This window comes from Meriones unguiculatus (genome assembly GCF_030254825.1).
Source record: "Meriones unguiculatus strain TT.TT164.6M chromosome 13 unlocalized genomic scaffold, Bangor_MerUng_6.1 Chr13_unordered_Scaffold_41, whole genome shotgun sequence".
NCBI lineage: Eukaryota > Metazoa > Chordata > Mammalia > Rodentia > Muridae > Meriones > Meriones unguiculatus.
In genome coordinates this window covers 4,299,510-4,325,337 of record NW_026843650.1, presented here as the reverse complement: position 1 = coordinate 4,325,337, position 25,828 = coordinate 4,299,510, and the positions used below count along the sequence as shown (strand labels likewise).

Below are 25,828 nucleotides of genomic sequence, written 5' to 3'. Positions count from 1 at the left end.
ACTCATGGAATGTGGCTCCCCTGTTAGCATAGTCACGAGGAGTTTGTCTTGGAGAAGCATAATCCCTAGAACTGCTTGTCCTGAGGACTTTGTGCTCTTATGTAGCATATCTCTGCTTGTTGCCCTTATGATGCCCATATTCCTCATAACATGAGTTGTATGAAAACTCTAAAGAGGCTTCTAGCCCATCACTGGGCGATATCATTGGCATTTAAAATTAACAATATTTGATCTCTTTCCACCTGTTTACTGGAGCAGATTAATGAATTAACCACTGCCCTTGAAAGGAGCCATAGATGTAGATTGTTAGCAATGACCATTATACTTAGAAACAATTTGGTAAAATAGATTGTTTAACAAGGTCAGGGAAGATGTTTTTGCTAATGGCTCTGATTTAAAATATCTTAAAGAACAATTTAAAGTTAAGAAAAGTACACCGTTAAAAAAAGCCAGGGATGATTTAAGGTTGATGAGCCGAAAGAATAGCCCAAGGTAGCATTGGCTGTCTGGACTCCCTCAAACTGGGTCTAAAACTGAGACAGCAGTTGATTCCTGTATATTTGTTTTTCCCCTCAGCTTCTTGATATGATTTAATAAAAATGATTAATGAGTAGATGCACACCCCTTTAAGATTTAAAGTACAGGTGCCAGTACAATGCCATTTTTATTACTGTTTCACTATAGTACTACTTGAGATCTCAGATGAAGATACCTCCAGAAAATCTTTTATTGTACAGGCATTTTTTAAAATCAATTCTGGGTTGTTGTTTTTTTGTTTTGTTTTGTTTTTCCATATGAAACTGAGAATTGTTCTTTCAAGGTCTGCAATGAGTTGTGCTGGTATTTTGATTGGAATTGCATTGACTCTTTAGATTTCTTGTGGTAGAGTGGCAATTTTTACTATGTGAATCATACCAATCCCAGAGAATGGGAGATCTTCTGATATCTTCCTTGAAGTTCTTTTTTCCATACAAATCATTCACTTGCTTGATTAGAGTCACACCAAGGTACTTTATATTATGTGTGGCTTTTGTGAAGGGGTTTTGTTTCCCTAATTTCTTTCTGAGCCCATTTGTCTTTTATATACAGGAGGGCTTCAGATTTTTTAATTTAATTTTGTATACAGTCATTTTGCTGAAAGTGTTGATCAGCTGTAGGAGTTCCCTGGTTGAATTTTTAGGGTCATGCATGTGTACTCCCACACCATCTGCAAAACAAGTTGGACTCGATTTGGAGAAAAGGGAACCCTCCTCCATTAATGGTGGGAATATACACTTGTACAAGCACTTTGGAAATCAATCTGGTGCTTTCTCAGAAAATTATGAATAGTGCTACTAGAATATTCAGTTATACCAACCATGGGCATATATTCAGAAGATTATCAACCATACAACAAGGACATTTGCTCAACTATACTCATAACAACTTTATTGACAATAGCCAGAATCTGGAAACAACTTAGATGTCCCCAAACCGAGAAATAAACACAGAAATTGTGGCACATTTATACAATGCAATACTATTCAGCAATTAAAAACAAGGAAATCAGCAGGCAAGTGGATGCAACTAGAAAAGATCACTCTGAGTGAGGTATCCAGAAGCAGAAAGACACTCATGGTATATACTCACTTATATGTGGATATTAGCCATATAATACAGGATTAAAAATACTAAAAGCTAGAGTCCTAAAGGATCTAAACAACAGGAAGAACCCTAAGGAAGATGCTTAATCCTCATTCAGAAGGGCAAATGGGATAGACATCGGTAATGGGGGAAGATAGGGAACAGGGCAGGAACTACCACAGAGGGCCTCTGAAAGAATCTACATAGCAGGGTATTGAAGAAGATGGTTAAACTCATAGCCAAATTTTGTGCAGAAAGCATGGATTTATATGGAATATTTAGGAGGTAGAAAGACCTGGATGTGAGAGGCCCTCCACAAGGAGGCCAATTGAGCCCAAAAATATGGGCCTGGGGGGTCCTGTTCCAACCAAGGAACATGAATGAAGAACACCTAGAATCCCTGCTCAGATGTAGCTCATAAGTATCTCAGTTTCCATGTGAGTTCCCTATTAAGGGTGACAGGGGCTTTCTCTGAAATGAATTCAGTGGAAGGCTCCTTGATCAGCTACTCCTGGAAGATGCAGACTTGCCAGGCCACAGAGGAAGAAAGTGCTGCCATTCTTGGTAAGACTTGATAAGATAGACTAGGATAAGATAGTAGGGAAGGAGGATTTTCCCTATCAGTGGACTAGGAGAGGGGCATAGGGGTAGAAGAGGGAGGTAGGTTGTAACTGGTGGAAGATGAAGGAGGGGCTTACAGCCAGAAAACAAGGTGAATAAATTGTAATAATCAATAAAAAAGAAAAAAATGAGTTTTTTTTTCATGAGATGGCTGGACTCAGGCAACTGTCTCTTAAAAACAACTAGAAAGAATAGTATTTCATCTCTACTCATTTTCCTTTTTCCTGTGATACTATATATAATAAATACCCTTAATAAAATTCAGTGGTTTGTCATATATTCCTAGTATTGTAATATTGTAAAATATTGTACAAATCAAATTTTGGTATGTTAAGTGTGTAAAAATAGTTTATGAAAAAGTGGCTTGAATTTTCAAAAGAGCAAAGAATGATTACTCAAAACTCAGGAGGGTGAAAATGGAAGGAAAATTGATGGAAGAGTAAATAATATATAAATAAATTAATATCTCTTACACAGTAATTATAACATTTTGGTTATTGAGATTTAAAAAAATATACAGAGAATATTTCTCAAGTAAACAATGTAAGCTATTATTAATAGCTCTTATGCATGCACCCCAAAGTATTTCTTTATATTATTCCTCTTGTCACTGAAATGTGTTCTTTGACAAGTCATGCCACTACACCCTGATGTTCAGGCTCTAATACTGACTATTCAGTTCTTATTTCAGAGCACTGAGTGCTTATAACCCAGTTATAAGTCAGACAATGTTTCATTTCTGTGTCTAGCTCAGGTCATAACTTGATACATTTTGAGTTCATCCACAATTTCAAAGTAAAATGATTGCCTTTCTTGAAATGTTAAATGTTCTCTCTCACTCTTGCATATACACACACACACACATACACACACACACACACGATACATGTAATAGCAGTTATTGGCAACCCAAGACTTGAAATTGAAAGAGCCAAAAGAGGGATATATGAGAGATTTTGTAGGTAGGACAGAGAAATGAGAAATAATGTGATTATATTAAAAATCTCAAAAAACAAAAGTACATGTTTTCCATGAATAAAATTTGAATAATATATTTTGCACTCATGTGATTCAGGACAATCAAGTCCATTCTCTCTTAGCATACGGTAAGCTTTGCTTCAGTAAACATGAGTGTAGATGTGTGCTGGACCAGTCCAAGTCATCTGTTGCATATCCTCATTCAGTGTGTACAGTACATACTCTCTTTTAAATTGACTCAAGAATTTTAGTATTTGTTTGTGTGAACTTTATAAAATAAAGTTCCCCTAAACTTCTTTTTTGGTCCACTTTCTTCTACTGTCTCCTTCCATCCTTTTAAACAGAGATGCTGTCCAACCTGGATGATAAAGAGTGTTCAGTAGATGCAGCAGAAAAATGGACATTGTTGTCTAGTCCATTCTGTTAGTTCCTGACTTTCTATTGGAGAATTGAACATCCAAGTTGAGAGATTTCAATGAGCAATGTTTATTATTTCCCTTTATTTTGTAGTTATGGTGTGAGGTTTTTGCCTCCTGATTTGATGCTTGGGATTATTCATTCTTTCTCTCTTGAGCGATCAGGAGTTATTCTAAAGAGCCTGAATTTATATGCAAGTTAGTATTTTCAACTTGCATCTTTTAATATCCCTTCTTTGTTTAATATACTTTTCTTCACATTTAATGTTTTAATTTTATGTGCTGAGCACAATTTCTTTTCTGGTACACTTTAATTGTTGTTCTATATACTTTTTGTACTTTTATAGGCTACCCCTTCTTCATTAGGTTAAGGATACATTCTTCTATTATTTTCCTGAAAATATTTTCTAGAATTTTTGATCTGAGTTTTGTCTTTTTTTTTTCTATTTTTATTATTCATAAATTACTTTTTTGCACTTTTTAGATTTTCTGGATCTTTTGTGCATAGCTATTTAACCTTTCTTTTGACACACTTGTCTTCTTCTTCTTCTTTTTCTTCTTCTTCTTCTTCTTCTTCTTCTTCTTCTTCTTCTTCTTCTTCTTCTTTCTTCTTCTTCTTCATCTTCATCTTTTCATCCTTCTCCTCCTCCTGCTTCTCTTCTTTCTCCAACTCCTCCTTCTTTTTTTCTTTCTCTTCATCCTCCTCCTTCTCCTTCTCCTCCTCCTTTTCTTCTTTTAAAAATAGTCATTTTACTTATATATTTATCCGGATTAAAGTTTTCTGTTCCTCTAATCCTGGCAACTCTTTCCCATATCCTCTTCTATTCTGTCTAAATTCACCCTCATATTAAACAAGGAGAGCTATAATGTATAATAAGAAAATAAAATAGCAAAAAGACAAAAACAAACACATCCAAGTAGGAAAAAAAAAGAAAAAGAGCCCAAGTTGGGAAATGATGTAGACTTGCTCAAACATGCAGGAATCTCACAAAATATTAAACTTGAAACAATGGTATACACACAGAGGACATGTAGCTTTAAAAATAGAAAAAAATTTTCAGCAAATTAAAATGAGAACTATGATAAAAACATTTTAAATGAATGCCAGAATTCCAGGACATGAGAATCCAAACTTGTCAGTGAGGGAAATTTTTGGGCATCTGCCTATTGGAATGTACCCTTAAAAATACAATTAAGAGTAGTCCCTTGGATAAAATGAGTGTCCCTTGGAGAAAACTACATTTTCATTTGCAAACATTTATCAATTAGAGATAGGGCTAGGGCAGAACTCTAAAGGCCTTGTGCATGGTGCCTCAGTCTCTCACAGTTTATCTATTCTTCAGTCCTCTTAATTTATACTGCTTTGTTCTTTGATATCCTCTTTCTTTTCTGGCTCTTACACTCTTCTGGCTGAATTACTGAAGAGCCTGAAGGGCATATTCTGAGGTCTTTCACTGACTGTCTATTTTCTCTATGGGTCTCTGAAATTGTCTCCATCAGATGCAGGATGATACTTTTTGATGATGGCTGAACAAGATACTGGTCTATGAGTATAGCAGAATGGTGTCAATGGTCATTTATTACTTTTAGTAGAATGTACTATTTGTTTTTCCCCCACAACCATGGGCTGTGTAATTTCCTTTTCTTGATCAAAAAACCAGTGTTAGGTGTGGATTCCATCATGTGAAGTGGGCCTTAAGTCAAACTATAGATTGGTATTTACTCCTACAACTCTTGCACTAATATGTCTTACAGGTAGAGCATTGTTATAGTTCAAAAATTTGGTATCTGGGTTAGTGTTTATATTTCTCCTCTTGTAGTTGCAAAGTACATCACATATCAAAGTTGCTAGAATGTAAGTGTGAAGGTTCTATGTAAGCACAAGCTCTATTTATCTATGTTCCAGGTAAGTGTAAGTGTTGTCTCCAGCAAGAGGGCATTGTAGTCAATTTCTGAAGAGCATCCTATAGTCTTGGCAAAAGCCTGTATTGTTTTGGCATTACAATCACACTACTTTAAACAGTACCTCAGTTAAATATTACCAGTACTGGATGCTTTACTTAGTGTCAAGAAATTTCCATTTGGGACTTTCTTCTTGTGTGGTGATTTCATTTATATTGACTCTTTTTATAAATATGATTTAGAACGTTTCTATTGCATTAGGTTTCCAATGACCCTTAATTTTACCTGTCTTTTCTCATGTTACCTTTTCATTGCCCTCTTCCTTTCCCAATCCCCTTCAATTCTATCTTTTTAGCCCACTTTCCATTTGTTCCAAGTATTTTATTTCCCTTTCCTATGGAGAAATCTCTGCCTGCCCTAACCTCCAGTTCTTAATCTGTATGTATCCCTGTGGTATTATATTCAGTTGCTTGCATATTATACATCTTGCAACTAATACATATGTAAAGCAAATACATACCCTATTTCTCTTTCTGGGTCTAGGTTCTCTCACTCTCAGTTACCTGCAAATCTGCATTTACCTTCATGTTTCATGATTTGATTTTTTAAATGTCTGAGTAATATTTGATTATGTAAATGCACTAGTACTATAACAAAAAAAATAGAAATACACACTGCAATGCAAGAAATACACATTGGAAAAACAGATAAAATCTTCATAAATGGTGCTGACCAAACTAGATGTCTATATGTAGAAACATAGAAATAGGTGCTTATTTTCACTCAACGTCACCTCCAAATGGATTAAAACCTCACCAAAGTTCATATACAGTTAAAGCCATGAAGTCAGCACAGCTATTTGACAAAGATCCAGCACAGCTGAGCTGCATGTTATAGTAGCCTTCATGCTATCTTCCAGGCTTTGTCTTGATCTCCACTTGCTACATGCTTAGAGGGCTTTCAGTACATGTATGACCTGGGGACATTGGAGCAATGAGAAAATTTTTAATGAATCATTTATGCCTTCACTCTGTGGTACTGCTTCTAAGCTTCCCCAGAAAAATTCTGAGCATACTGCCCCTCTCAGAAATATCAATTTTCTGGCCCTACATGAATGTCTTCCTTGTGGAAGTTGTAACTCACATAAAAATGGCAGAGAACTCCTTATGAGACTTCAGCTCCAAGACAGTCTTGAAAAATCTACCCCTATGCTTCCTCAAGAAGAAAATAATCAGAACAACATACTCTTAAAAAGGCAAACAAAGTTTGTAGTGCTAGGAGAGTTGATATCATTGGAGAATAAATACCTCATACTGCTGTATCCTCAGGTGATTACTTTGCATATGAGATTAGGAGTTACATATGATATGCCCCCCATGACTATATGGAGCTGTAAATGAATGTCTGGAGATATCATCACCTTAAACTAGGATCTATAATGATGGACAAAGAATGTTTTGTAAAAATGATTTTAAAAGTGAGGTATTATGACCTCCTTTTCCTAGAAATATCAGCTTTCACAGTATCACTGTAGTGTTGTATGACCAAAATAATGAAAAAAAATACTTAGATTTAGCACATAAATAAATTCTACAAAGATATGAGGTATAGACATTGATTTATGCCAGGAATTGAATAATAACTGTTGCTGCTTTGGCCTAAATTGTTTTTCTTGAGGTTGTCCATTAAAATTTGATAATATACTTCTCAGGACAAAGCAATATGTCCAAGGCTGCTTAAAGATTTTTTATTTATTGCCATTGAATCTGAGAATGCTTCCAACCTGAGAATGGGCTTTCAGGCTGTGGCAAATATGCCTCCAGATCCTCAAAACTGTCAGGTTATGGGACTGATGAAGAAAAATGATAGTAAAATATAAGGTTTATCAATGATGACTAAATTTATGACCAAGAGACAGTTAAAACACATGTCTGGGGACAAAAAGGATATCATCTATGTTTTAGAACAATGTGAATCCATCTTTTATTATTGAAATCTGTCTAAATAAAGAGGTACTATGACTGCCAGTCAGTCAAGACTCTAAGTTTCTTTGGACAACCATTTCTGACTCATTTCTGCCCTGCCTTATCCTTCCCTTTTCTCTGGAAACTATCAACTGCTGGGGCTGGTCCCCAGTCTTTCATGACAATCTTTCTTTTCTTTCACAGTAGGGTAACTACTCACAACTGAAGATCTAGAGTTACATGCTTCAGAGTAGATAGGACATGTGATATCTGTTTTCTGGATTTTAGTTACCTAAATCAATATTGTCATTTATATTTCTATCTACTTATGTGCATACCATTTCACTTATCTATATCAGTTGAAGGATATTTAGGTGTTCCCATTTTGTACCTATTGTGAACAGAATAGCAATGAGCATGGTTGAGAAAATATTTTTGAAGGAGTATGTTGAGTCCATTGTGCATATGTCAAGGAAAGTTATAAGTGGTTCATATGGTAGATTTATTTTCATCATTTTGAGAATTCTGCACACTGATTTCCACTGTGGATATACAATTTTGCAAGCACCCTTTGCCAGAGGTCCAGGTTTTTGCCTGTCCAACAGAAGATGTCAACTGTCAGCCTAATTCCTGTTTCCTCCAGAAAAATAAAATACTAAGGGAAAAAATATAGTACCTGTATTATTTATCACAATTACGATTATGTAATTAAAATTTGAATACTTATATGTCCATGAATTAAAAAGTAACATGTATAACTTACTAAAATGTTTTTTCAGAAGTGGTTTCTATTCTGAAATAGAGTGTATCTATATAACATTGTTTAAATGAAGGGCTCTTTTAGTTACGGTTAGAAATACATTTTATATAAACTTACTAAAAGTAGGGGTAAATAATTTCATTTGAAGACACTAAGGTATTTTATTATAGTCTGGTTATTGGACTTAATGATGGGTGAGTCATGGTGCTTGAGAAAGATCCCCAAAACTATAGCTGTGCTGACAGATAAACACAAAGCCATGCAGGCCAGGACCAAACCCAGAGGATCCTCAAATGACAGGAAGGTCACTGCCATGGGCAGGCACTTGTTTCTCTCAAGGTTTGGGTACTCTTGAATTCAGCAAGGGATACACTCCTGCTGATCTGTGGCGAGAAAGTAAATCAACATCTCAACTCCTACAAGTCACTCCATGTTCAGTGCATGAAGAAAGATTTCCAATGATATTATATGCATCCTATCACATTCTCTTTTACTATAGTACCAAGAAGGACACTAAACATACATTATTTGTCATTTGAGGTAATGGTTGCCTAAGGTTTTTTTTTTCCTAGCTAGATCTATGATTAAAGATGTATTTTTTTGTGTTTTTCTCAGTCAATTGTGTCTTATTTATGCTTTATTCTGTCACCCTTGTTTATCATTAATTTTTACAATTTATTCACTTTGTATCCCAATTTTAGCCGCCTCTCTCTTCTCCTCTAGGTCCCAGCATCCCTCCCTACTTCTCTCCTATCCTTCTCCTGTAGTCCTCTGATAGGGAAGGTCCTATCAGACCCTATCCTATCAGGTTCCTTTAAGACTCCCTGTATCCTATTCATCTGTAGGTTGACTAGGTGGTCCCACCAGGGAGAAGTGATCAAGAAGAAGGCAGCCAAGTTCAGAGACTGTCTCTTCTCCCCTTACTAGGAATCCCATATGGACACTGAGCTGTCTATGTGCTACATCTGAGCAGGGGGTCTAATTCCTCTCATGCTCTTTGGTTGATGCATGAGTCTATGCAGGGCCCCAGGACCCAGATTTTTTTTTGTTTGTCGGTCTCCTTGTGTGACTCCTGTCCCCTTTAGGTCCTTCTATCTCCCACTTCTTCAATAAGACATTTTGTGCTCTATACAAAATTTTGCTGTGGGTCTCTGTATCTGCTTCAATCACCTCTTGAGTGGAGTCACTTAGTGTTCATCTGTGAAAGGCTCCTATCCTGTTCTCTCTCTTCTATGCGTTCTGGCGTCTATCCTGTTTTCTTTTCTGAATGAGAATTAAGCATCTTCCCTATGTTTCTCTGTTTCTCCTTGTACTTTAGGTTTTTAAGGTCTGTAGATTTTAGTATGTCCAATCTATATTGTATGGGTAATAATCACTTGTAAATGAATATATACCATACATGTATTTCTGCTTCTGAGATACATCACTCAGGGTGATTTTTTTTAGTTCCATCCATTTGCCTGCAAATTTCATGATTTTCTTGTTTTTAATATCTGAGTAGTATTTCCTTGTGTAAATGTACCACAATTTCTGTATCCATTCCCCCATTGAGGGACATCTAGTTTGATTCCAGATTCTGGCTATTATGAATAAAGCTGTTATTGTCATAGTTGAGCAAATGTCCTTGTTGTATGGTTGAGCATCTTTCTGATATATGCCTAGGAGTTTTTTAGCTGAGTCTTGGGGTAGCAGTATTCCCAGTTTTCTGAAAAAGCACCAGACTGATTTCCGAAGCAGCTGTACAAGTTTAGATTTTCACCAGCAATGGAGGAGGGTTCTCCTTTCTGCACATCTTCTCCAGCATGAGTTGTCCCTTGAGTTTTTTCTCTTAGTCATTCTGTTGGGTGAGAAGTGGAGTCTCAGAGTCGTTTTGATTTTCATTTCTCAGATTTTTAAGGATGTTGAGCATTTTAAGTGTTTCTACACCATTCAATATTTCTCTGTTGAGAATTTCTGTTTAGCCTTGAATCATATTTTAAATTGGATTATTTGATTTGTTGGGTTATTTATATATTCTGGATATTAGCCTTCTGTCAGATGTAGAGTTGGTGAAGATCCTTTCCCAGTCTGTAAGCCATCCTTTTGTTCTGCTGACAGTGTCCTTTGCTTTACGGAAGATTTTCAGTTTCATGAGATCCCATTTATTGATTGTTGATCTTTGAGCCTGTGCTGCTGGTGTTCTGTTCAAGAAGTTGTCTCCTGTGCAAATATGTTCAAGCCTCTTCCTCAATTTTTTTTAATAACAGATTAAGAATGTTAGTTTTATGTTGAGGTATCTGATCCACAAGGAATTTACTTTTGTGCAGGGTGATAAGTATGGATCTATTTGTATGTGTGGACATCCAGTTAGACAAGCACCATTGGTTGAAGATGTTCTTTTTTCCATTGAATGGTTTTGGCTTCTTTGTCAAAAATCAGGCATTGTAGGTGTGTGGGTTTATTTCTGGGTCTTTGATTCAATTCCACAGATCCACCAGTATGTTTCTATGCCAGTAACACACCGTTTTTACTGTTTTTCTGTAGTACAGCTTGAGATCCAGGATGGAGATACCTCCAGAAGTTTTTTATTGTACTGAATTCTTTTAACTATTCTGGATTTTTTGTGTTTTTTATGTAATGTTGAGAATTGTTATTTCAAGGTCTGTAAAGAATTGTGTTGGTATTTTGATGGGAATTGCATTGAATCTCTACATTTCTTTTGGTAGAATGGCCATTTTGCTGTTTTTTCTTACTGGTCAATGAGTATGGGAGATCATTCCATCTTATGATATCTTCTTCAATTTCTTTCTTCAAAGACTTGAAGTTTTTTATACAGATTTTTGCACTTGCTTGGTTAGTCACACCAGTGCACTTTATGCTATTTGTAGCTATTGCAAGGTTGTTTTTTTCCCTAATTTCTTTCTCAGCCCTCTTGTCTTTTCTATACAAGAGGGCTTCAGATATTTTTTAGCATCTTTGTATACAGCCACTTTGCTGAAGGTGTTTATCAGCTGTAGTACTTCTCTGGTAGAATTTTTAGGGTCACTCATGTATACTGTCATATCATTTGTGAACAGTGATACTTTGACTTTTTCCCTTCTGCTTTGTATCCCCTTGATTTCCTTTAGTTGTTTTACTGCTCTAGCTAGAACTTCCAGTACTATGTTGAAGAGAAAGGAGAGAGTGAGCAAAGTTGACTTGTCTCTGATTTCAGTGGGATTGATTTAAATTGCTTTCCATTTAGTTTGCTATAGGCTTGTTGTATATTATCTTTGCTGTGTTTAGGCATGTGCCTTTTATCTCTGATATCTCCAAAACTTTAAATATTAATGGAACTTGGATTTTATTAAATGCCTTTCAGCATCTATTGAGATGATTTTGTGGTTTTTGTTTCTCAGTTTGTTTAAGTCGTGGATTACACTGATGGATTTCTGTATATTGTACCTCCCCTGCATGCCTAGAATAAAGCCTACTTGGTCAGGATAGGTGAGATATTTGATGTTTACTTGGATTCATTTTGCGAGTATTTTATTGAGTATTTTTGTTTCAATATTCATAAGAGAGATTGGTTTGAAATTATCTTTTTTAGTGTATCCCTGCCTTTTAGTTAGCCTTTGTGAGGTTTAGGTATCAAGGTGAATGTGGCCTCATAGAATGAGTTTGGTAATGTTCCTTATTTTTCTGTTTTGTGAAATAGTTTGAAGAGTATTGGTGTTACCTCTTCTTTGAAGGTCTAGTAAAATTCTGCGCTGAAACCATCAGGCTCTGGGCTTTGTTTGGCAGGGAGAATTTGATGATTGCTTCTATTTCATTAGGGCATATAGGTCTATTAATTTAGTTACCTGATCCAGATTCAACTTTGATAAGTGGAATCTAGCAAGAAAATATTCCATTTCATTTAGATTTTCAAATTTTGTGGCATATAGACTTTTAAGGTAAAACCTAATGATTTTTGAATTTCCTCAGTGTCTGTAATTATACCTCCTTTTATTTTCTGATTTTGCTGATTTGTATAGTGTCCCCCTGTGTTTTAGTTAGTTATGCTAAAGGTTTCTCTATCTTTGTCATTTTCTCCAAGAACAAGCTCTTGCTTTTGTTTATTTTTTGAATTGCTTTCTTTGTTTCTAATTTATTGATTTCTGCCCTAAGTTTGATTATTTCTAGCCATATACTCCTCTTGTGTATGTCTGCTTCCTTTTGACTAGGTCTTTCAAGTGTGCTGTTATGTTGATTTGAGATGCTTCAGATTTCTTTATGAAGTCACTTAGTTCTATGAACTTTCCTCTTAGAATTACTTTCATTATGTCTCATTAGTTTGGGTGAGTTGTGCCTTCATTTTTGTTAAATTCTAGAAAGTCTAATTAGTTTATTTCTTCATAATCCAGCTGTGATTGATTAGAGTTCAGTTTCCATGCATATGCAGGCTATTTACTATTTTTTGTTATTATTGAGGTCTAGTTTTAGACCATGTTGTTTTAATATGATACAAGATATTATATTGTTATAATATTCTTTTGTTGGAATGTATACAATTTACCCTTGTTCATTCAAAAGCTGGTTTCTCTGCTCCGTTGTCTGGTTTAAATCCAGATACTGCATTGTGATGCTTTTTATAAGCATCACCTGTCTCAAGTTTGCATAAACATGCCACCATTTGTTCTTTATATTGTCAATCAAAACAACCAGCCCCAATACTGAGTAATGGAGAGGATAAGGTGAGACATTCTGGTCCAGAGTGGGAGGAAGAGGAAGGAGACAGGAGAGGAGACTAGGAGAATCTGCAGGAGAGGGCTTGGCACCGCATGCAGAAATTAACTGGAACTAAAATATCACAAAAAGCAAGTATGATGGGTGAATCTGAATCATAGGAAACTCTGCAGACTTGGAGGTTTAGAATGGAGAAATTTTGGCTAGCATTGTGCTCTAGGTTAATTAAATAAATCCTAGTCTCTGTGTGGTGATTTGGTTATACAGCTGTTTAGGAATAACCACTGCTTAACTAAAAGATTTATCAATAGTAAATATTAATAATCTACAACAAATGGTATCCAACTAATCTAGTATCCACACACTTTCAATCCTACTTTAATATAATTTGGTGGGGGAGAGGAATAAGCTCTCAGCGATACAACCCAAACTTTAAACCTAAAAACTCCCAGATAAATTACTGGCTCTTTAAGAGAGACTCTTAAACATGCCTCAGAGCAAAAGACAGCCTACTTTGGGCAGAACTGAGACTGAACAAAACTGGCTGCCACTATATTCTAACAGGATGAGAGAAACATTAATACAGACTTCTTTGAGCTTGGCAGATAATCTCTTCTATGGTTTTAAGACAGAAATAAAGGAAAGTTTAGAAATTATGACTATGGTTACATTCATATTCCTCAATTTAACTTTAATAATTGATTTAGCCTTTTATGTCTTCTCAAAGGCAAAGGCATTAGAAAAGATACTGGAACAACACAAAGAACATGTAGAACAATGTGAAGAAAAAAATGAAGGTTGGAAACAGGACATAAAACAAGAGACACAAAAACTTATAGAACATGATAAACAACAGGAAATGAGGGCAGAGGATTTAGAAAAGATACTGGAAAACACAAACAATTAGAACACTACAAAGAAAAATTAAAAGTTAGAAGGGAGGCATAAAACAAGAGATTGAAGAGATTATTGAACAAAACAAACAACAGAGAGATAGGTATGAAATATGGGTACAGACTTAAGAAAAAGAGTTTAGAATACCAAGTAAAGAACATACTCAGGCAGAGGCAAAAGATAATAATAAAGAAAGCCAAACAAAGGTGGTTAGAAAACAAACGTTAGCTTATCCAGTCGGTGTACAACAGAGAGGAGCAAATGATGATCACCCACAGGATTACCATGAGACTGAATGGCACCCTGTGGAAGTGCCAGACCAAAGAAAATTTAAAGAAAGTGTCACCAATTTTGGAATGCATTCACCATTTGTAAAACAAATGCTGACTTTCTGGTCAATCAGTAGAGGAATCCCAAAGGACTGGGAGGATATGTCAAAGGCAATAAAAGAACCTGACCCATATTTACAATCACTATCATGATGAAGAGAAGAGGCTAGAGAGATAGCATACAAAAATAGAGCCAGGGCTGTTGGTGTTTCTAAGGAACAGTTGCTTGGTGATGGCCAATAGGCTGACACAGAGATACAAGCTGTATATAATGAAGAAACCTTAGCATTATGTCACCTAGCAGCCTTAAATACCTGGGACAAGGTTGAGGAATCAGGGAAAAGGATTGAGCCATTCTCTCAGGTCATACAAGCTCCACGTGAACCATTCATTAACGTTTTGCAAAGATTGACCTCAGCTGGTGGTACAAGCATATCAGATCAACTAGCTAGAAAAGCCTTTGAAAATGCAAAGATTTTGAATGCAAAGAGGTAATACGGCCATTCAAAGCAAGGTGTGCACAAAAAGACAAATGGGTTATAAATACAATTGACAACAGACCTCAATCACCCAATTTGGCCTTGATAAGAGAAGCTATCCCTAAAGACATTGGGAAATGTCTTAATTTTGATGGGCAAACGGAGTTACCAAAAAAAAAAAAACAAAATAATTCAAAAGGGAGTCTATACTTTTTAGAATATGCAGAAGATGTGGCAAGGGTTGACATCAGATTAGTGAATGTAGAGCACAGAGAAATAGGGTAATCCTTTATCAAAACTGCCTGAGGGGACCTTTCTCAGGCCTCAATACAGGACAGGGATACTCTTCCACAAGAAAGTTAAATGCCACTGCCCTGGGAATAAACATTAAAAACTTCAACAGTGAGGCCAGGGTAAGTTTTATAGATAAATCAAACAAAACAAAACAAAACAAAACAAAACAAAAAAACAGGAAGGGAAAAAACCAAATATATTGGCAAACCTCTATAAATGATCATAGGCCAAAGTTAAAGATAATTTTAAATAATATTGAAATTGAAGGAATGGTGGATACTGGGGCTGATGTCGCAATTATCACCCCTAAATTTTGACCCCCAAATTAGCCAATTCAAGAGGTCGATATCCAATTCCAAAGAGTTGGAACTTTATCTAAAGTGAAACAATAAGTCAGGTGGCTTAAATGTATAGGACCAGAAGGTCAAATAGGAAAATTAAGGCCATATGTGGCTGAGATAGCCATAAACTTATGGGAAAGAGATCTGTTACAACAATGGGAGACCCAGATTAACAACCCCCAGTTTCAGAGGCAAAACAGGTAATACTCCTGATAAAGAAGTTAAAATTATTTTAAAATGCCATCAAAAAAGATACAGGCTGCCCAGGCTGTCCATAAACCAGATACAAGCATTCTTTTCAACTTCATGTTGGGAAGCCACTGCTAATAAAACCCCCACCACCTTACCAAGGTGGTTGGTTGACCAACCTATTTGGATTGAACAATGGTCTATGAGTAAAGAAAAATTACTGGCATTAAAACAGCTAGTCCTGGAAGAACTGGAGGCTCAACATATAGAGGAGTCCTTGTAATTCTCCGGTATTTGTCATAAAAAAGAAATCTGACAAATGGAGGATGTTAACAGATCTCAGAGCCATTAACAAAATTATTCCGGCAATGGGGTCATTACAATCCGGAATCCCATTGCCTTCCATCTTACCTAAACAATGGCCTATTATAGTGATTGATTTAAAGGATTGCTTTTTCACAATTTCTTTACATGAACATGATAGGGAAAGGTTTGCTTTCTCAGCACCCACTTTTAATAGAAGCTGTCCAATAAAGAGATATCACTCGAGGGTCCTACCACAGGGGATGTTGAACAGTCCTACTTTGTGCCAATATTTTGTACAACAGCTGTTAGAGATAATTCATAAGCAGTTTCCTCAATCCATAATTTACTATATGGATGATATCTTATTAGCTGATTCAGATAGAAAAACATTAGAAAATATTTTTGATGAAATAAATAGAACTTTGTCTTGTTGGGGTTTAGAGATTGCTCCCGAAAAAGTACAAAGAGGAGATTCTATTAATTACCTAGGGTACAAAATAGGTCTACAGAAAACTCCACCACAAAAAGTACAAATTAGAAGAACCCAATTAAAAACTCTCAATGATTTTCAAAACTTGCTATGAGATATTAACTGGCTATAGCCTACATTTGGTTTAGCTACTCAAGAGCTAAATAACTTATTTCAAAACTTACAGGATGATAAGGACTTTAAAAGTCCAAGAACATTATCAATTGAAGATGAAAGTGAATTGGCTCTGGTAGAAAGGAAATTACAAGATGCATATATTGACCATATTGATCCAAATAGGACCTGTATTTTGGTTATCTTGCTTTCCACTCATTCTCCCGCGGGAATTCTTATGCAGAAGGTCAACTGTGTCTTAAAATTGATATTTTTGGCACACAAACAAAATGAAAAGTTTAAAACCTATATAGAAAAGTTCCTGAATTGATCCTAAAAGGAAAAATGAGACTTCATCAGTTGGCTGGAACAGATCCAGCTGAAATTCTGGTGCCCTGTACCAATGCTGAGATTGTATCGTTATGGGTAGAGATATTGGCAAAGAGCTTGTTGTGAGTTTTTGGGAGAAATCAGCAAAAGGTACCCAAAAATCAAGTCACTTCAGTTTATAAAAAGAAACAATTAGATTCTCCCTCGTATAATAAAAGGAACTCCAAATTTTGGAGCTCCCACATTTTATACGGATGCCAATAAATCAAAAAGGGCAGGTTGTAAGTCAGAAAATCTGAGTAAAGTGGTGGTGGGGTCCTTATGATTCAGTTCAAAAATCAGAATTATATGCAATTCTCTTGGTGTTATCAAATTTTCAAGAATCTCTTAATATAGTCACTGACTCTCAATATTCAGAAAGATTTGTTCTACATATAGAAACTTCTGATCTAATTCAGGATAATTTGGACTTAACTTCACTCTTTCTTCAGTTACAATGAGTAATCAGAAATAGAAATAATCCATTGTATATAACATAGATCAGATTTGATATGGGTCCACCAGGCCCTCTAGCACAAGACAATGTTGAAATTGATCAACTATTGACAGGAAGCATATTAGAGGCCTCAGAATTTCATTTAAAAAAACACCATGTTAACAGCAAAGGCTTAAAAAGAGAGTTTTCTATCACTTGGCAACAAGCCAAAGAAATTGTGCAAAAATGTCCCACTTGTTCTTTATATAACTAAACTCCACTACCTGTAGGAAGTAACCCTAATGTTAACCAAAGAAATGAAATTTGGCAAATCACGTGTTTTATTTTATAGAGTTTGGTAAACTGAAATATGTGCACTATACTATAGACACATATTCAGGGTTCCAATGAGCAAAAGCCATAAGTTCTGAGAAGGCTGATTCAGTTATTACACATTTATTAGAAGTGATGGAAGTTATGGTTATGCCTACACAGATTAAGACTGATAATGCTACAGCATATGTCTCTAATAAAGTGAAAAGATTTTTTTTACATATTATAAGATAAAACATGTAACAGGTATAACTCACAATCCTGCTGGTCAAGCAGTCATTGAAAAATAGAATCATACTTTAAGGGACATGCTTAACAATCAGGGAGGGGTATTAAAACACCACAGAGATAGATTACATAATGCTTTATTGACCTTAAACTTCTTAAATGTTAATGAAAAACAAAAAACAGATGCACGACACTTGGTTATAGAAAAAAAACTGCTGAATTATTTCAGCCTATATATTTCAAAGATATCCCAATTTCAAAATGGACAGTAGGGAATGTGTTACACACTGGGGAAGAGGTTTTGCATATGTTCACACAGGAGAAGAGAAATTATGGGTTCCTTCAAAACTAATAAAAAGACCAAACAGAACAGGTAATATAAATTGATAATCCCTTCACATGGGAACAACTCTACAACTGACTGAGACATAAAAAATGTCTCTAGCGGAATTTCAGCAGTGCATGGCCAACAATTCCTTGGCTATAATAGCCTCAATATTTATTATGCCATTCTTTTAATTGGCATTGATAAAATTGCTTTACAGTTTAATTTCATTCTGAACATCTCTTACATTTATAATTTTAGAACTGTGTAATGCTTGTGAGAAATTATATGTTTGCAGAACAAAAGGAGTGAATACTGGAGATGCTGGACCAAACCTGACAGAATCCTCCTTCCAGCATGCTGAGACATTAACACATCTGTTTCAGAATCTTGCATGTTCCATAATTCTGCTTGTTTCTGCCTCAACTGCTTCAATTGGTGTTTCTCATCATGACCTGTTCCCAAGAGAGCTTTGAAGAAAGCTACAAATCTTAATTGGTCCAGCATTTTAGACTGTTCTAAACAGGACTTTTATTAACTCTTATTATTTTCTCAACATTCAAAGACTGGACCACAAATATTGCTTGCTTAATTAAACATGTTTTCATTTTTCTTTGGGTCCCCAGCAGTATTTCTGCATGTCCAAAATGTCAGCTAGAAGAAATCACTGATAATGATGTCCTATTTTTTTTAAGGGGGAATGGGTAGGTTTTTGGTTGTTTTCTGTGGCTACAAGTGTTTATTGTTGTTGGGAGATATTTATAAATTAATAATGGTCTTACTCAGAGTGAAACTGTTATGTCCAGTACGGGAACCCCAAAAGACCAGGGATACACTCTGCTGTAAATACATGAGGTTTTTAAAATTGTATACATGTTTGGATATGGGACATAAACTTCCTGTGGACACAGGAGAGGAATGTAGCCCTGAGATCTAGGGAAGCATGGTTTTTATGGGGCAAAACTGCAAGCAGGAACTTACATGCTTTGGCATTACATGATTGGGGAAGGGGAATTGACTTTTGAAATGATTGGTCCACTTTAGGTACTGAGACTACAAACAGTTCTAGCCTGGTCTTACGGGCCAGTTTCCTAGCAACTGTATAATTAGTGGGCAGGAAAGAATGCAGTAAGGGTAATTTGTCCCCTCAGGGCATTAAGGCTCGTTCTTCCCCAAGGTGGCTGGACTTGTTTCCAACTAACTAGCCTTTATTCATGCTTCTGCTTTAAACTTTAAAACAATACCCACTGATTTTAAGTCTTTGGTCTCTCAAATCCACTTAGAATTAATGTAATTGAGATTTTAAAACTGAAATAAAATGAAGTTTCAAATCTTTCTTCCACCTGCTATTTTTCCCATAAACTCTACTGTGTGCCTTCCTTGTGAAAGGAACCTGAAAATGTGCCAGTAGGCCTGGTTCTGATATTTTTTTTATTTCAATATTATTATTATTATTATTATTATTATTATTATTATTATTATTTTGGGTTTTTGAGACAGGGTTTCTCTGTGTAACACTGGCTGTCTTGAACTTTCTCTGTAGAACAAGCTGGCCTTGAACTCACAGATACTCACCTGCCTCAGCCTCCCAAGTGCTGGGATTAAATGTGCGTGCCAACGTGCTTGGCAGGACTTTTCTGTAGCCTGATTGAAGTCATACTATGTAACTTAGAACATGTCCAGTGTTGTGAGTGTAAAGAGCTGGCAGGGGGCACAAGCCCTTGTTTTTTGGAGACAGGGTTTCTCTGTGTAGCCTTGCATGTCCTGGACTCGCTTTGTAAACCTAGATGATCTGGAACTCATACCACTGCTTGCCCCACTGAGGGTCACAGGCATATGACATCACAGCTGGCTTTTGTTATAATCCTTAAAAATGATTTATAATCTCTGTCTACCTTCCCAAGACCAGGCCTGTTTTGACTGGGAGAGTCGGCACTCACTAAAATAAAGGGGGCCAGGGACCCAGGATTCTTTTTTCAGTGAGCAGGGACTGGTTGGGCCCTGGCTGAATAGAAGAATTTAAACTGGACACATTTAAACTGGGATTATGTGAATTTGTGGCTGGGGCTGTGTGTGCAATAAACTAGCTTTACTTCCTAATGGAAGGGTGTGCTTTTTCCCCCTCTCTTAGGAAGTGTAATTCTCATCTGATTGTTTGTTTTTATATGTATGAGTGTTTTGTCTGCATGGGTAGGTGTGCCTGTGTATCAGATGGAGGTGAAGGTGTGTGAAGAGGGCAGAAGAGGGAGCTAAAGTCCCTGGAACTGGACTTACAGATGGGGGTAGATACCAGGTGCAAAACAGAACTGGTCCTTGGCAAGAACAAGTACTCTTAACCCCTGAATCATCGCTGTAGCCCCTGAACTATAAAAGGCATCCATCATCTCGTCCTCAGTGTTGTGGCATATTGGAAGAAATCCTCTCACAATATTGACCATAAGTCTAGAAGGAGGTCACTGAAATTTCTGGGATCCTGCGATGCTCTGCAGCCAGCATGACCTTGCCCCCGGTGCTATGGGGGTTAGTAAGGAAAGTGGAAACCACATTGCAGAACACATTCATTCTGGGTGTCAGAAGCCTGGCTTCTATAAATATGTAAAGCTCTAGCCAGTAAAGTGATAGTAGACACTCCTCAGTGACAGGACAGCTGGGTATCCCAGGATACAGTAGAAAGCAAGAGTTGTGTGCTTGTTGAATATGACAATTGCCATGGCCCGAGAGCATAGATTTGTGTCACTCCAAATTCCATGTTCCAATGTGGAGGGAGTCCCATGAAATATTTATAATATCAGAACAGCCATAAATGCTCTTCAGTTAGACCTTAGAAAAGTGGGTTATGGCAAAGCATAGAAAACAGCTATGGGACTCCAATGCCATCAGGTGAAAATTTTAACATCAGGCCTGCCAGACGCTTGTGTTCTAGTTAGCACCACCCTACAGGTATTCATCAGTCCTAGGATACTAGGTCCAACAAAGAGGCTGGCAAGGAATGGCTAATAGGAGCTAAAGAGGGCCAAGACAAATTGTTATTAGGCTGTGGACATACTGTCTCCACCTCACTCCATTTCTGATTGGTCAGTCAGATCTGTCCACATGTTTCCTCTGTAGGAATTCTCATTCCTATGATGAGGTAGGTGGTCAGGTTCAGGGTTTGCAAATCTGTCAACATGGGAGAGACATTCCCACCGAACTCCACAGACAACAAGTCAAATACAAGAGCAAATGAGAAGGACAGACAGGAGACTGATACCATAAATCACTTCAGTGTTCCAGAATTATAGAAAGATCCACACATACACATATAGCAGTATTCTTTCTCTGTCTGTCTGTCTCTACCTCTCTGTCTCCCTTTCTTTCTCTCTCTCTCTCAAACATATACACCCCAAATGAATCATGAACAGAGTCTCAGAGTGTCTTGCTGGGTAATACAGATGACTGTGCTGTGGTGGCCAACAAAGAATAAATAGTAGAAGAAGCAGTAGCAGCAGATAATCAAGGGATCGCTTAGAATTCTGGGATTGCCCTTGACAATGGCCAGGAAAGGCTTAGTACTTCACAAATTGATTTAAACCACAGCAATGATAGCAAAGAAGCACAGAGATGTACCAAAACCTAGACCAGAAAACCCTAAAGGGCAGGCCAGATCATTAGTTTGGGGAGGTGGATTTATGTCACAGGCACACACTTTCGTATTTCATAAAGAGGAAATTGTCAGGCTCCAATCTTCCAGAAATCAATAAAACGGTTGAGGTGTCTAATGTTATCAATAAAAATAGCAAAGAAAAAACACGAGGGAAACGTGGGTACAAAGATACAGATATTCACTCACACAGAAATACCATAAAAGTGTGAAATTAGAAGCCATATGCATACAAAAGAACTGAATATATATTGTAGCCTTGACAACCCACAAATATGCCCTTGAGTTTTTCTGTTACTGCTCATGAGGCTAACCAGTTAGTCTGGTTTGTGGCCCCTTGGAGAAAACTAACTTTAAAATTCATTATTATTATTATTTAAAGAGGTAGTGAGTGTTCTTTTTGGAGGGAGGGGAATTTTATTGATGATCCATGGTGCATTTCTTTTTTTTTCTTTGAAAATTTATTATTTGTAGAGTATTCTGTCTGCATACCAGAAAAAGGAGCCAGATCTCACTATAGATGGTTGTGAGCCACCACGTGGGTGCTGGAAATCAAACTCGGGATCTTTGGAAGAGAAACCTGCACTCTTAAGCTCTGTGACGTCTCTCCAGCCCCATCGTTTATTATTATTATTATTTATTTTTTTCTTATCAGTTACATTTTATAAACTCTGTATCCCAGCCGTGTCCCAATCCCTCATTCCCTCCCAATCCCTCCCTCCCTCCCTCATCTCCTCCCTGCCCCTTTCCAAGTCCACCGATGGACTTGGAAAGTCTCCTCCCCATTCATCTGATCCTGTTTTATCAGGTATCTTCAGGACTGGCTGCAAAGCCCTCCTCTGTGGCCTAACAGGACTGCTCCTCCCTTCGGGGGTGGAGAGGCCAAAGAGCCAGTCATTGAGTTCCTGTTAGAAATAGTCCTTGTTCCCCTCACTTTGGGAAAACAATTGGTTACTGAGCTACCACAGGCTACATCTGAGCAGAGGTTCTAGGTTATATCCATACATGGTTCTTGGTTGAATGTCAGTCTCAGAAAAGACCCTGTGCCCAGATATATTTGGTCCTTGTGGAGCTCCTATCCTTTCCCAATCAGACTAACTCCCCTTCTTTCTTATGATTCCCTGTACTCTGCCAAAGGTTTGGTCTTGAGTCTTTGCTTTGAAAACACTGCTAGTTAGAGTCTTTCAGATGCGCTCAGTAGACTCCTGTCATACGTTCAATGCACATCCCATCTGTCTTTCTAAACGAGGATTGAAAATTCACCTTCTTTCATTTCCCCTACTTAACTAAAATGTTCTCAACTCTGGGCCTTTGATATGTTCTTTATCATCTTGTGCTGTTAAATCCCTCTTGTTTTCTTTAGATTTCATAGTAGATTTTATAGTGACGTACACATTTCTCTGCATGGTCTATGGGTTTGTTTATGGTGGAGTAGCCCACAAAACTGTAAGCTTATAGAGAAAGAATTGTGTTTGCATGAATTATTTTCTGTGTGTTCAGGACTTAGCACAGTATTTGGTACCTAATGCACAAACAGTAACTATCTGGGGAAGGACAAATAACCTTTTAAACAGTAAATGGCTTTAACAATTTCTTCATAATTTGATAGTAATACAGAATTCCCACACAGAGGATGGGAGTATGTAGCATTTTATTTGTTAATGCCAGCCATTGTGCTATCTGTAATAAACTTCTCATGGAGTCTTTTTATCTTGTTCTGTTACTGTTGTGACTAGTATAGCCTCCTCTATGCCTGTTGCCTTCTCTCTGTTCTCTTTCATTTCTCCCATAACAAGTTACTTCCTTTAATCTTTAATGAGGTTTAGCATCTGGCTTTATCATATGCAAGGACTATCTGTATCTACCTGTTTTGTACAGGAGCTCGGAATAAAGCTTGGAAGTAGAACATTTGCATCACATATATGAGGTAAAGAAGGAGGAGAAAGAAAAGGAACAGGAGAAGCAAAGCATTGCTTTTCTTTATGCAGATGCTCTGCCATAAATAGGGAGGTTAACAGTCTCTGCCTTCCAAGCAAGATAGAAATTACAGATACAGCAACAGTGCTACTTATTTGGTATTAGTTTTTAACCTGGTCCCTCTCCTGACATTCACTCTGTACCTGCTTTGTACATAGTTGGGTTCATGTGCATGTACATTTTCTGCAAAGAATCTATGTTTTCATTAAATTTTATGAGAGGTCAGATCCTCAAAAAATGTCCTGGGTTTTGCATTCTGCCATACTTATCCCTAGGAGACCATGTCTGCGAATCTGATTACCTCCTCTCTGTACATCATTTGATGTTACGACTTCAGGATGCATCTTGAACCTTGTTTTCAAGAGAATGTTGTAAACATGCCCTAAGCTTAACAGGCATTTTGTGCCTCATGAAAAATATTTCATCATAAAATGTTCTGTCTGAAGTGAGCATCTGAGATCATTGTAAAATGCACTCAGTTACCTTCATTTTAGTCATTAACATTATTAGAACTATTTATTGTTTTTCATTCCTTTTTTAAGAGACGTAAGCATGATGACCCTGGTGTAAGGGACTGTGTACACACTGTTAACTATGAAAATAAAACCACACATTCAGTACAAGCAAAACCTCCAAATATTGATAAGAATTAGGTTTAGATTTAGAGCCCCAAAATAATTCAGTTGAAATGTGAGGAAGACATTGAAACAGCAAGCTTTTAGAATATATATATATATATATATATATGCACGTAACTATGATGAAAGGATGTACACATAAACACAACTTAAGAATTCTTCAGCATACACACAAAAGGTGGAACTTAATTAAGCAGGATTTGTTTTCCTTTCTGTTTTTTTGCCAGGAAAATTTTGAACATGTTCTTCCTCTCTCCTCCCCTCCCCTCCCCTTTAGCACTTTGGGGAGCACATTGACAGAGGTTCCCCACCCATGCAAACCACAATCATATACATATGCTTTCTTAGATTTTCTAACAAAATTCTTCTAGTTGCCACTCTGGGACCTGGCCTAAAAAATAATTGGCCTTTCCAAGTACATTCGTTAGACTGGGAGGTCCAAGCTCCCCCACCTCTCCTGTCCTAGGGCAGGCAGAGGCAGCACTGGACCCTCTGCACTTCCTTTCCGGGAGGACTGGCCCATTATCACTCTTCCTCAGGATGCATGGCACAAGTGTATCCCGAGGAACTCTGCACACTGCGCCCCAGCCTCCCAACCCCGGCGGCAGGAGGGCACAGTCCCGGGTACCAGCAGCCAGCACAGAAGCTCTTGTCTGGATGCAGGCAGGCTCTCCCGACCCGCCCAGCCCCCGGCTACAACGCTGCGGTCTCTCCCCGCGACCGCCATCCTGCGGGGCCCTCACACACGCCCACAGCCAGCCAAGCTCGGCTGCACTGGGATGGCTGCTGATACCCGTGGACCCGCTGCTCCTCTACCTCGGGACCCAACCCTCTCTCCTTCCCGCCTCCCAGCCGCGATGCCAGGCCCAGCACCACCTAGCCCACTGGAGGGCTGCTGGGGGCGGAGGCGGAGCCCAGAGGCAGAGGCGGGGGAGGAGCCCGAGAACGGAGGCGGAGCCCGGGGCGGAGACGGGGGAGGAGCCCGGGAGCAGAGGCGGAGTCAAGGGTTGTAGGCGGAGCCCGATGGGGGAGGCGGAGCCTAGGTGGGCGGAAACGGAGCCGGGGCGGAGGCGGAGCCCAGGGGCGGAGGCGGAGCCCAGGCGGCGCCCGCCCCACATTCTTACCTGGCTTCTCCTAGTCTCAGCCGACCAAGATGAAGTAGTCCACTAGAGGAACCACGACCCCCGCCACCACGCCCGGGAAGCGGATTCCCATCGCCGCCCTCACCGCCGCCGCCCACCAGGCCCAGGCGAGCTCAGCGAAAACCTTTCAGCGTCTGTATCTATAGCGACGGCGCTTCCATCACGCTTGACAATGGAGGCGCGCACTGCGCCTGCGCTGCACCTCGTGCCAGCCCCTCCTCCGCCCCACCCGAGAGGGCTCGGACTTCGGGTTCCTCCGAGGCCGCTCGGACCCGCGGCTTGGAGAATGGGCGGCCGGGCGCAGCCTCGCCACGGAGGCTGAGCTCTTAGAGGCTGGGCCTCTGCCTCAACGTCCCCCTCCCCTATTCTTTATTT

The 25,828-nt window shown here is 38.2% G+C and overlaps 1 pseudogene; it reads right to left on the bottom strand.

Moving 5' to 3' along the window:
- The window catches only part of LOC132651217 (single-stranded DNA-binding protein, mitochondrial-like), a 30,772-nt pseudogene extending 5,246 nt beyond the window's left edge, over positions 1-25,526 (bottom strand).
- Between the last annotated feature and the right edge of the window lie 302 nt (positions 25,527-25,828).